Raw genomic sequence first — 10970 nt, forward strand, 5'->3', positions numbered from 1 at the left:
TCAGTGTTTTATTGGGTCATTTATCCTGTTCCTGAGCTTCCTCGTGCATTCTTCATGTCCTTTTTTATCAGGGTATAGATTAAGGGGTTCAACATAGGGGTGATCACAGCAAAAATTACAGTCATTGTTTTATCAATGGAGAAGGTGGGAACAGGCCTAATATACATAAAAATGCAAGGAACAAAGAATAAGAGAACAACTGTGATGTGCCACATGCAGGTAGAAAGAGCTTTGCGTTGGCTTTCTAGACTGTGGGTCTTCAGGGAGTGTAGGATGGTCTCATAGGAGATAAGCAACATTGTAAAGATGACAACACAGATTGCTTCTCCATTAGCAACCACTGAGAATCCAATGATATAGATATTGGTACAGGCAAGCTTTAGTAAGGGGTACATGTCACAGATGAAATGATTAATGACATTAGGGCCAGAAAAGGGGAGCCTGGAAATAAAGAGAAAATGAACTACTGAATGAAGAAAAGCTCCAACCCAGGCTACAACCAGCAACAGAACACATACAAGGCGTCTCATGATAATCAAAAATTACCGAACATTACAGATGGTCACATAGTAGTCATAAGCCATTACCACCAAGAGGAAGACCTCTGCATCTCCAAAGAAGTGAGCAATAAAAAGTTGACTCATGCAAGCTTCGAAGGAAATAGTCTTCTTCTCATAGACCAAGTCTATTATCATTTTGAGAGAAGTAGCTATGGAATAGACAGCATCCATAAGAGACAAATAGGCAAGGAAAAAGTACATAGGGGATTCCAGAGACTGGCTGGAAATGACTGTTACCACAATCAGAAGGTTGCCCCCCATTGTTGTAATGTAGATGGTTAAGAAGACAACAAATAATATTTTCTGAACTCAAGATTCTGAGTAAGTCCTAGGAGGACAAACTCAGTCACATTGTTCCTGTTGTCCATTATTATTTTCTTCTTTCTATAATGGGTGTATTCAAAAGTCAAAATTGATTCACCTGTAAAGAAAATTATTATTACCATTAATTAGTTTTAGAATTGAGGGATAAATAATCATATGTAAAAGCGGAATTCCCTTTAACTATTTTGTTTTCACAAAAACATTTTGGAAAAGCAATCTTCTTGAATGGAAAAGCTAAAGCATAACAGTGTGAAGCCTTTTTCTAACCTTGGAATGATGAGCAAAATGGAGTGGGTAAAGTAGGTAGATATGTTCCCTTAAACCATGAGTAGGTGGCAAAGAAATAACCATAAGCAAGCTCAAGGGACCCATTTGTTGGTATGCGTGTCCCTTTACTACAATGCAACGAGAAGGATGAGAGATAGTTTGATTCCTAGAGCTTTTTTTGCCATTATCTGGCATGTGCATATTCCTGAGCTTTTGAAAATCATTCATAGAAACGTTTGGGATCTACTCATGTATACTTTTGTATACAATGTCATTACTCTGATGGTTGCTGTTAGTAAGAATATAACTGCTATTTGATCAAGGCAACAATAAAAGCAACTCTAAGAAAATCCTACATTCATGGTATAGAGGTGACCCTGGGTACTTAAGGTCCATGCCCACAGAATATTAGCACTGATCAGTCAACAAAGCAATAAAATCTTAGAGTATGAAGCTTGGGATTGACTAGTTGTGTATTATCTTAAGATGACTTTAACAATGACAGGAAAAATTGAGTAGGTATAATGTAATTTACAGAATGCTTTAATGGAAGTAACTATGCAAAATCTACTTCACAATTCCATAAAAGTATGATCTCACGAGTGATGGTATTGCTTTTGTCACATAAATAAAAAATCCAAGATATCTATGAATATAATTTAATGAAGTTTGATAAATTCTCAAATAGATGCTTGTATATATATATATATTATATGTGATAATCAAAACTTCTATAATATATTCACATAATACATGAATATATGCATATTCCAAAAGGTGATCAACATCCACATATTCAGTCACATACTAACACACATACACATTTATGTTCTTGCATGCTTATGTACATGTCTATATATGTATCTATGTGTCTATCTATATGTCTATATAGCTACACATATACATTTATTCATAAGTCATTGTGGTTCAGTCAAAGAATTCTAAATGCAATCCGAAATTGCACTTAACTAAAAGAACTCCAGAAAAGACTGCTGGACAAGATTATCTCAGTAATATCACACACATCACAGAGAATGACAAGATTTTTGTGCCTTCAAACCATATAATAATTTTATGATCACTCACCTCTTGAGTAGGAGATGGTGACGAAACTTTTTTGTCTAGTATTCCAGTCTTGCCACCTGCTTACTCCAAGGGGAAAGGTATTCATTAAGTTAAGAGAGTTAAGGAACTACAGCTTTTTCAAGTAACCAGTTATCTGACTTTTTCATTTAAAACACAAATCATACGATCTTCTTCTCGCTCTTTGGTAGTCTTCACTTTCTTGAAAAAGCATGGATTTAAAACTCTGTGTATGTCTGTCTTATTCTCTTACTAAGCTGTGCTCTTTTCAGAAAGAGTTTGTGTTTTATGTAAGTTTTGTTCCTCTAATAATATTTCTCACAATCTAAAGAATAAAGCATTTGTTTAATGGATATTGACTAGTATTTGAATACCTATTTCTTTTTCCTTCATGGTATTACTTTGTCTCAAGAATAATTGTACTCATTCATTCTATTAAAATATATAAAATAAAACACTATGTTCAGTGTACTATCTGATATGTATTCACTATTAGAAGATAATAAAATCTATTTATATATTAGTATATTCCATGTGATATGTAATATTTCAAAGGGCAGTGAGGTGACTTAGTGAATAGAATACTCATTTTGGAATCAGGAAGACTTGTGAATCCTCATGAGTACAAATGTGGCCTCAGACACTTAGTAGCTCCGTGACCCTGGGCAAGTCACTTAACTCTGTTTGACTTAGTTCTTCATCTGTAAAATGAGTTGGAGAAAGGAACAGCAAACCACTCTGGTATCCTTGCGAGGAAAACGCCCAAGTAGGAGTGTGAAGAGTCATGAAAACATGACTGAACATGAACTATTTCACGGGTTTCTGATTTTCCCATAAACATACAGTTCATCATATGAAAAAGAGATTATTTAATCATATCAGAAATTTCTACAGCTCTGGGATAAAATGGAGAGTTCAATAACTATAATCACATATATCCATCTATAACTGATTGTAAGTATAGTTTCCTGTTCTCAAATTTAAATAAATTGAACCAGGGTAAACAGATACCCATATGAACAAACAAGAAAAAATATACAGTTAATACCAAATGAAATAAAACATCATACCACGTGACTCATATTTTCATTTCCATTTCGATCTTTTAAATTAAAATAAACATTTTGTTATTTTGCATTGTAGAATAAAAATGAAAAAAATGTGACTTCTGAGTGATGGTTAATTCTTAAGTGTTAAATATTTTCCTTTTCTCTGACCAATTCAAGATGCATTCAAACCTTAATCAGGAAAAAAAAAATCACAAAATACTTTCCAAATAAATTTAAAATACGTGCTATTATCTCTGTAGTAAATTATTTTTATGCTTATATTATCTGTAAATATATCTTCAACAATTTAGATGTGTGTTCATCTGACTTTAAATTAAGAAAATGCATAACAAATACATTGAGAAAAATTGCCAAACAAAGCACCAAGGCTAAGTGGAACAAAAGTTTCCCTGGCGTATTAGGGAAGCCTCTAGTTTTCAGAAATTTTTTAACAAAATAATTCTTATTCTTTACGCTGAGAGGAGAAATGATTTTGCCCAGTGTCGCACAGTTGTTAGGTTGAGTGGAGTATCTCAGAGAAGACACCCGAACCCAGATGTTTCTGACATTGAGATCACCTCTTCAAGGTCCAAGACAGCAGACTTACAATATGGCTGATGACCTTGGCAAGGATGACGCTGATTCCTAATTTTTTATTCTACCTAAAAGACATCCAGCTTAGTTTTTCTTAAATCAAGATTTTAAATTATTAACAAAGGTTGATTTCACTTCCTCAATAAACATCCTTTGGAATTTTACGAGATATCAAAAAGTCTTTCACCAGATAGCTGGAAGCCATGGGATAGGTGGAGGGCAAAATTCCAAGGTCATACGTCACCTCCATTCTTAAAATAAGAAGATTATTAAAGCCAGCATGGCCTGGCATTGATAAATCTGGGCACTTTTAAATTCTTGTAATGGACACACTTCAAACCTCCTTTAGTGTACTTGAGGTTTAGAGTCTTTGATACTAAGTTTAAGACATGACTCTAATACAACTAAATAGAGGTGGAAATTATTTTCATCATTTCAAATGAATTTGTAAATTTTCACATAGTTCCACCTCTGAATTTTACAGCAGCATTATAAAACTTTAAATCACAACAAGAGCTGATGCAAACCTATAACCATGCCTCCTATCCTCAATTCCCTAATAACTGCAGTCTCCAAAAAGCTGGTCAAAACTTGAGTATGATGTGAGCAAGACCCAGGTGAGTGGGCATCACCACCAGATTTTTTAAAAATTAATTTAATATTCAACATTCATTTCCACAAAAAAAAATGAGTTCCAAATTTTCTCCCCATCTCTCCCCTCCCTCCACTCCAAAATGTCGAGCATTGTAATTACCCCTACCACCAATCTGCCCTCCCTTCCCTTATCTCCATTTTCTCTTTTGCCCTGTAGGGCAAGGTAAATTTCTGAACCCCATTACCTGTATTTCCTATTTCCCACTTGTATGCAAGAACGATACTCAACAGTTCTTCCTAAAACTCTGAGTTCCAACTTCTCCTCCTTCCTCCCTCCACACCCATCCCCATTGAGAAGGCAAGCAATTCAATACAGGCTATATATGTGTAGTTTTGCAAATGACTTCTGTAATAGTCATATTTTCTAAGACTAACTATATTTCCCTCCATCCTATCCTGCTCCCCATTTCTTCTATTATCTCTTTTGACCTAGTCCTTCCCCAAGAGTGTTGACTTCTAATTGTTCCCTCCTCCCATTGCCTTCCCTTCCAACATTCCCCCTCCAACCCTGCTTATCTCCTTCTCCCCCACTTTCCTGTATTATAAGATAGGTTTTCATACCAAAATGAGTGTGCATTTTATTCCTTCCTTGAGTCAAATGTGATGAGAGTGAACTTCACATTTTCCCTCTTACCTCCTCGCTTTTCTCCTCCTTTGAAAAATCTTTTTCTTGCCTCTTTGATGAGAGATAATTTGCCACATTCCATTTGTCCCTTTCTCCTCCCAATATATTCCTCTCTCATCCCTTAATTTCATTTTTTAGATATGATCCCTTCTTATTCAACTCACCCTGCTCTCTCTCTCTCTCTCTCTCTCTCTCTCTCTCTCTCTCTCTCTCTCTCTCTCTCTCTCTCTCTCTCTCTCTCTCTCTTCTGTGTGTGTGTGTGTGTGTGTGTGTATTACCACCAATTACCCAGATATTGAAAAAAGTTTCAAGAGTTAGAAGTATTGTTTTTCCATGTAGGAATGTAAACAGTTCAACTTTAGTAAGTCCCTCATGATTTCTCTTTGCTGTTTACCTTTTCATGCTTCTCTTGATTCCTGTGTTTGAAAGTCAAATTTTCTTTTCAGCTCTGGTCTTTTCATCAAGACTGCTTGAAAGTCTTCTATTTCACTGAAAGACCATTTTCCCCCTGAAGTATTATACTCAGTTTTGCTGGGTAGGTAATTCTTAGTTTGAATCCTAGTTACTTTGACTTCTGGAATATCATATTCCAAGCCCTTCAATCCCTTAATGTAGAAGCTGTTAGATCTTGTGTTATCCTGATTGTATTTCCACAGTACTCAATTTTTTTTTCTTTCTAGCTGCTTGCAATAGTTTCTCCTTGACCTGGTAACTCTGGAATTTGTTTACAATATTCCTAGGAGTTTCTCTCTTTCAATCTCTTTCAGGAGGTGATCTGTGGATTCTTTCAATATTTCTTTTACCCTAAAGCTCTGGAATATCAGGGCAGTTTTCCTTGATAATTTCATGAAAGATGATGTCTAAGTTCTCTTTTTGGTCATGGCTTTCAAATAGTCCCATACTCTTTAAATAGTCTCTCCTGGATCTATTTTCCAGTTCAGCTGTTTTTACAATGAGATATTTCACATCATCTTTCATTTTTTCATTCTTTTGGTTTTGTTTTGTGATTTCTTGGTTTCTCATAAAGTCATTAGCCTCCATCTGTTCCATTCTAATTTTTAAAGAACTATTTTCTTCAGTGAGCTTTTGGACCTCCTTTTCCATTTGACTAATTCTCCTTTTTAAAGCATTCTTCTCCTCATTGGCTTTTTGAACTTGTTTTGCCAACTGAGTTAGCCTATTTTTAAAGGTGTTCTTTTCTTCAGCATTTTTGGGGTCTCCTTTAGGAAGTTGTTGACTCACTTTTCATGACTTTCTTGCATCTCTCTCATTTCTCTTCCCAATGTTTCCTCCACCTCTCTTACTTGATTTTCAAAATTCTTTTTGAACTCTTCCATGGCCTGAGACCATTGAGTATTTATTTTGGATGTCTGAGATAAAGAATTCTTGACTTTTGTAGATTTCCCTGATAGTAAGCATTGTTCTTCCTCGTCCAAAAGTATGGGAGAACATAGCTGTTCACCAAGAAAGTAACCTTCTATAGCATTATTTTTTCCCTTTTTTGGGCATTTTCCCAACCAGTTACTTGACTTTTTAGTCCTTTGTCAAGAGTAGGGCACACTCTAGGGATGTATAAAATCTCAGTTCCTACAAGGTGGCACAGTCAAGGGTGTACCCTGGTCTGGGAACAACCAAAAACTTTTTTTTCCTCTCCACAACCACCTGGCCTCCAGTTTTACCAAGCCAACTCTGAGGGCTGAGATTCATATAAGCCGCTCAATTCCTCCAAGGACTTTCAGCAGGGCCGCCATTTAGTGTGAGATAAAGATCCGCTGCTCAGTTCCCCCAGGAGCATTACATAGGGCAGGGCTGCCCCACAGGGCTGAGGTTAGGATCAGCTGCTCACTTCCCCCAGGGGCTTTACTATCCAGCAATGGATGTGGGCTGCTCTGGGAGTTGCTGCTCCCCGAATACAGCCTCTACCTCCACTTTAGGATGGAGCTATGGGAAGACCTCACTCCCTCCTCAGCTGAAAAAAACATCTCACTGACCTTTAGCGCCTATGGCTTGAGCAATCTGCAAAGCGCATCTTGTGCTGACAGGGATTCAGCTCTGGAGGCCTGCTCAGGTCCTCCTCTGGGGGCTGTGCCATGAAGACAAGGTTGGGCTGGGTTCCACTCTGTGTCCCGTGTGACAGACCTTTCCCATAAGCCTTTTGGGTCACCCTTTGCTGCAAATTTCCTCCACGTGGTTGTTCTGTGGCTTCTGCTGCTCTAGAATTTGTTGAGAGTCTTTCTTTACAGGCATTTTGTGAGCTGTGAGGGAAGAGTTAGTGTATGTGTGTCTTTCTACTCCACCATCTTGGCTCCACCTCCATGATCACCAAATTAAGTCACTTGTAATAAGGTAAGATGTTAAGGTTTCAAAATTCTTAGGACAATGTAGTATAATTGAAATCTCTCCTCTTTGTAAATTTTAGTTCTCAACTAGAAATCTAATGACCATACTTACATGCTTAGTATGGCTGGAAGATACTAACTAGGAATCTCCTTTTCACATGTGGTGGCATATGAAAGATATTCCTTTGTTTTATTATTTCTTGATATCTCATGAAGTCATTAGCATCAGTTTGACCAATTCGTTTTTTAAGAAACCATTTTCTTCAATGAAATTGTGTACCTCCATTAACAATGGCCATTACTTATTTTTGAGCATTTGATTTCTTCAATATCATTAGTACCTTTTTAAAAACTGTAATGTGAATTCCCTTAACACAATTTCCTTGCTTTGTTCTCATTCATTTTAAAAGTTTATTTTTAATTTTTAACATTCATTTCCATAAGATTTTGAGTTTGGAGTTTACTCTCCTTTCTTCTCCTCCCCCTCCCCAAGATGGAATCCAATATGATATGGTCTCTACTTGTACATTTACATAAAATATGTTTTCATATTAATCTTGATGTAAAGAAGAATTAGAACTAGTGGGAGAAACCACCAGAAAAAAGAACCAAAACAACAAAAGGAGATCAAATAGTATGCTTTCATCTGCATTTAGACTCCAAAGTTCTTTCAATGGATGTGAATAGCATTCTCCATCAGGAGTCTTTTGGAGTTGTCTTAGATCCTTGAATTGCTGAGAACAGCTGAGTCTAACAAAGTCATTCATTGCCCAATATAGCTAGTATTGTATACAATGTTCTCCTGGTTCTTATCACTTCACCCATCATCATTTCACATACATCTTCCCAGGTTTTTCTGAAGTCTGTCTGCTCATCATTTCTTATACAACAGTAGTATTCCATCACATTTATATATCACAACCCGTTCAGTCCCTTCCCATTTGATGAAAATTCTTTCAATTGCCAGTTCTTGATCACTCCAAAGGGAATTTCCGTGAATATTTTTGTACATATGGGTCTTTTAACCTTTTATATGACCTCTTTGAGATTCATACCTAGAGGTGATTTTGTTGGGTCAAAAAGGTATGTATATTTTTATAGCACTTTCCTCAAATTGCTCTCCAGAATGGTTAGATAAGTTCACAATTCCACCAAAAATGCATTAATGTTCCAATTTTCCCACATCTTCTCTAATATTTATCATCTTCCTGTTTTGTAATGTTAGCCAATCTGATAGGTATGATGCAGTATCTCCAGAGTAATTTTGATTTGCATTTCTCTAATCAATACTGAGTTAGAGCATTTTTCATAATTTGTGGGTAGTCATTTTATAGTTAATGTGAGAATTCAATAAATAAATTTAATAAATCTTAATAAAAATGGTCAGTGGTACTTTCAAATCCCAAAGACCCTTATGGTCATAGAATCATGCCTTGTATACCCTTGGAAAAAATGGGTCTTCCAGAGAATGGCAATCAACTGTGACAGCTTGGTTTATGACAGCTGTTTGTAACTTCTAGATTTTGAAAATTGGGTGAGTAGAAAAAATCATTTAGACTCGCCAATAACCTTGGGTTTTGATCAGTCCTATTCTGTACTTCGTTTTTTTCACAGATCAAAGTCTAAAATTAGCAGTGTAAAGGACTTGCCAGTAACCACACAAAAATTAATATTTTAACCAGATGTTGGACCTTGAATCTCTGACTCAAAATAAAATATTCTCATTTCACCACGGCAAATGAATAGTCACACTGCATATACTGTCAATTGTTTTCAAAATGTTGTCTAATTTTGCTGAATGGATTCTGTCTGTCTCTCTCTCTCTCTCTCTCTCTCTGTCTCTGTGTAGCTTTGTCTCTGTTTCTGTCTCTGTCTCTGTGTGATTCTGTCTCTGTTTCTGCCTCTGTCTCTGTCTGTCTCTGTCTCTCTTTCTCTCTCTCGCTTATTCTCTCTCTTGCTCTCATTTCCTGTCTCCTCCTACAATCTCTATATCTCATTTCTATTAACAAATGTCTGCAGAATTGCTATGTATGTGATGGAAAAGAAAAAAATAAAATTTCATTATTTCAAGGGAAAAATATTAGGAAAATAAATAGTTATTAGCTAAATCTAGAGAAGAGACAGCAACAAGACACAGGGGTAGGTGTGTGGATTTTCTAATAAGGAAAATGTTATTTAAAATTTCTCTCATATACTTACTATCTGTGTAGACTTGTGCAAATCATTAACTTCTCTGATCATTGGTTCTCAGAATACTAGTGTATTGAACTTGGTTACAATTAAGTTGCTTTCCATCAGAAATGGAACCACAATTTGGAATTTTTACCCAACTTCAGTGAACATTCTCTTCTTTTCTTTTGGACCCCAAATTTGTTTCTGCTGTGGAAAGAATATTGCATATGTAAAGAAGCAATAGCTTTGACAAAGTGCAATCATTTTCTGATTGAGGGAAACTTGCCTTTTGCTTCAGTGTCCTATTGTAGGACTGAGATTTTAGAGTTTATTTTTTTAATTCCATGACACTAGGATAAATGCATTTGTTTTGAGATCTTAATGAGTGGGGATAAGAATTTTTCATACTTTTGAAAACATTACAGCAATTGAAGATCTGTGAGTCAGTACTGATTAAAACAAAAGAACTGATTGTAGAATAAGAAGAGGTAAAAAAAAAAACAACAGAGATTTATATCACCCACCTGTCTCTCTCTTTAGACTTTTCCATTACAATAACAAAGATAGAAGCAACTGAATAAAAGCATACAAAAATAATCATGAGCAACAGGATGACTTTGGTGGCTCTGGTCTCTGGGGTGGCAATGGGGCTAGTGTTATGAAGGTGTATGAAGGTTAATGGTGTCTAAACAAAACAAACACCATGTAGCCACTGGTAATGGCCATGAGCCCTAGAAACACTGCGTCATAATGTGTCTTCCAAATGACAAGTTTTGAGACAGACATAGCACGCCAATCTATAGAGAAAAACCTTAGATTCCTATTAAGGTTACTATGTAGTTCCTAGGACCACTCATACGCAGAGGCACAACCACATCTAACAACAAATTGAATACCCATACGAAGATTCAGGATGGGACAATGCTCTTTGGGTCTTTGGCTTTGAGTTCTGCCCATTTGGGGCTGCTGGGACTGATGACAATGGCATGGAAGACACTCAGGGAGCAAGTAGTGCAAAGGGAAAGACCCCAGGACATTCTTTGTAAATAAATTATGATTTTACATTCAATGTCACTCAGGAAAAGTTTTTGGAGGCAAATTTGGGTTGCCAATGGAATTCCTCTGAAGAGAATCATCACAATGTGGGAAAAGGCCAAATTAACAAAAATCACATCAGTGGGTCTTGTACTTTGGCTAGTGATTAAGTTAAAACAATACAGGTAAAGGAGTAAACATTCCCAAAGACTCCAATTATAAGCTGAAGCATGTAGAAAATGCACAAGATGTCATCCTAAGATTGCAT

At 36.2% G+C, this 10970-nt stretch overlaps 2 pseudogenes; both read right to left on the reverse strand.

Moving 5' to 3' along the window:
* Nucleotides 1–928, reverse strand: LOC140516426 (olfactory receptor 4A15-like; annotated as a pseudogene).
* Nucleotides 929–7149: 6221 nt separating this feature from the next.
* LOC140515854 (vomeronasal type-1 receptor 4-like) lies at nucleotides 7150–10970 on the reverse strand (annotated as a pseudogene).

This window comes from Notamacropus eugenii, chromosome X, assembly GCF_028372415.1.
Source record: "Notamacropus eugenii isolate mMacEug1 chromosome X, mMacEug1.pri_v2, whole genome shotgun sequence".
NCBI lineage: Eukaryota > Metazoa > Chordata > Mammalia > Diprotodontia > Macropodidae > Notamacropus > Notamacropus eugenii.